Here is a 2714-nt window from a genome sequence, read left to right as displayed (position 1 = left end):
TATATATCTGTTATACATACATATCATATAAAGGACAAAAAGAAAATAAATACATGTGAAGTAGGATAACGTTCTGGTAATTCTCCAAATCACCTATTCTGTTGTTTCAAAAACATTATAATATTTACGCTAATATGTTCAATTCACACTATTAGTTTCGTTTCGTTCATTGAAAAGAAAGTTTTTTAATTTATTATTTATTATGTATTTGTTTCTGCTGTGTAAGAACGATGTTTATGTCATACTCTAAGTAATCATTTTGAAGATAAGGATACATAGTATTTAGCTTTTGTGATTTTTTCATTATTTTATGATATTTTCTTTTATATTTCATAAAATTAAAAAAAAAGATTTTTCTCTCCAAATGTTCTGCTTCTCACCTAATAAATAATAAGATGGACCAAAATGTCTTTATTAACCTTCCTATGTTCAAATGAAGCTGAGAAAAATATCAAATTACATGATATTGAGGAACCCTCCCATCATTGGGAGCTGGTCATTTTAAGCAAAAAAAAAGTAAATAAATTCGGCCCCTGGCTTTTTAAGTACAGACAGTTGAAGGTTGTTATTACTTTATTGCTGATTTACCTTGATTTCATAGACTGCTGTTATTTTCTGGCTGCTTAGCATGAAAATAAACCCTCTACTTCTGAGATACTTTCTCCCCACCTCCTGACTTACTTGTCCAACGTAATGCTCTGGATTGGGTTGTTTAATGCAGAAATAGGAGAATAGAGGCCATGAGCAGTTAAGTTATTCACAGCCCAACCCAGTGGTGCCAGTGAGAATCTAAAGGAAATGTCCTACCTGCATTGCTTTCATTATTGACCATTTTATGAGTGTGGTCCCTCACTTCATAAAGATTTTGTGAGTATTTCTATCTGATGAGTAGCTCCTGAAAACCAGAGACAATTTCTGCTGCTTGCAGGGAATAAGTTCCTCCCAATGAGTTGCTCTTCTACTCAGACGAAGAGAAGTTAGTGGAAATGGACTGACTTACGAAAAATAAAACAGCCAGGGATTTGCTTGGATGGGTTATGCCTAGAACGTTTGCTTGCAACAGAATTCTATACAGCAATCTGCATTACAATCGGAAGATTTGGGGAACATGGAGTCCATGAGACAGATTTATATAAGGTACACATGATTAAGGTGGATACCAAGCTCAAATATTGGAAGCCTGATGTATATTTCTTCTCATCAACAGAACTTTCATGCTATCTATCCAGACAATAGAATGGGAAAATGATATTTCAATTTTCTCTTAACTTCTAAAACGATTTTGATGCGTTATCAACAATTTTTCCCTGATTCCTTTTCATCAGTATTGCATGTTAATCCTTTCTGATGGGTACGTTTTAATGTAAAACTTTATTCTTTGCTTCTTCTGAAGGGATAATGAACCTGTAAGAAAGTTCTCCAAAACTCCATTATCCATTATTTTTCCATAATTTAATTTTCAATATTACAACGTCTGTCTGAGTTGTCAGACTACCTCAGGTATATATGGGGCATATCCTTTGGTGGATTACATGCCTTTATAAAGATTCAAAATATCCTTAATAGTTATAGTAATAAATCATGGTAATGCATTGAATATTTAGAAAAGTGAACTTAAACTTGACCTTCCTCAGCCATTCATGACCTGAAATCCTTTTTCCAATTAGAATTATTTCTTCCTGTCAAATATATTATATATTTCCACTGACTACACAAGAATAAGTCTCTTAAAATTAAGTATCCCTTCTTAGATTATCCTTATCACGTAAGAAATTCAATGTAAGGGTACAGAAAGTACTGTGTCAGTTATCAATTTATTCCAAAATCTGCGCTAAAAGAAGGGGTATAGAAGAGTGGAACAAAAAAATCATGAGTGGTATGAATGAGGTAGTTTTGCTACTAACCTGTTATTTGTCCTTGTGCAAGTCTGCAAATACAGCCAAAATTGAATGACTAAATTTTTTCTCTTGTACAAAAGCAGCATGTGAAGATCAAATGAGATTGTATATTTTTAAAGAATAAGATAAATATTTTATAAATAGCATAATCATTTACAGCATTGTAATCAGTCACTACACAAAACATGCCTAGCCTTCCTAATGTAAGTGAAACATTGGGGCTTTTTAAATATTTTATTTGTCAAAGCAAATTTTTCTTCACGAATTAGCTAGTTGCTAATCCGTCATAACTTACTATTACAGAGGATATCAGAACAGTGCCCATATAAAAGCATTATATCTGAGAAATGTCAGAAGTTCTCATCTTCAGATATCTACTTATATGCAGAAAGTAACGACATACATTACGAAGATAAATAATGATGGAGCAAAACACTAGTCAAGTAGCACTGGCTAGTGTAGTCTATGATCGTGGTGTGAATTCAGAGAGGAGGAAAACACTGAGATTCCGTTTCTAGTTACGTCCGTTGGAAACACTTCCCTCGGTGATGTCGACGGGATAAACTTCCTCACTTCCTTTGAGTCTGCGCATTGAGATTCTTCTCGCTGGATGGAGCTGAGAAGACATTCACATTACTATTTCTTCTATAACATGCTTATATTTAATTCGAATTTCACTTCCAGTGTTACCACTCTTTCTCTGCTAAACACACACAAAAAACACACATACTCACCCTTCTTCTTTTGCACTTTTTGTCTTCTTAAAATTAAGGAGCCTAGCATCTCTCTCTCTGCCTCTCTCTCTCTCTCTCTCTC

General features: G+C 33.8%; 1 long non-coding RNA gene across 2 annotated transcripts in view; it reads right to left on the bottom strand.

Annotated features, from left to right (window-relative positions):
- Nucleotides 1–1807: 1807 nt before the first annotated feature.
- Nucleotides 1808–2714, bottom strand: part of LOC104851407 — a 12323-nt gene continuing 11416 nt past the window's right edge. For both annotated transcript variants that reach the window (XR_777209.1, XR_777208.1), the window contains one exon: nucleotides 1808–2514. This is a non-coding gene — a long non-coding RNA (uncharacterized LOC104851407). The remainder of the gene's footprint in view (nucleotides 2515–2714) is intronic.

This window comes from Fukomys damarensis, unplaced genomic scaffold (assembly GCF_012274545.1).
Source record: "Fukomys damarensis isolate Sample0158 unplaced genomic scaffold, DMR_v1.0_HiC HiC_scaffold_24, whole genome shotgun sequence".
NCBI lineage: Eukaryota > Metazoa > Chordata > Mammalia > Rodentia > Bathyergidae > Fukomys > Fukomys damarensis.
The sequence above is the reverse complement of the archived record's forward strand: the minus strand, read 5'-3'. Positions and strand labels throughout refer to the sequence as shown.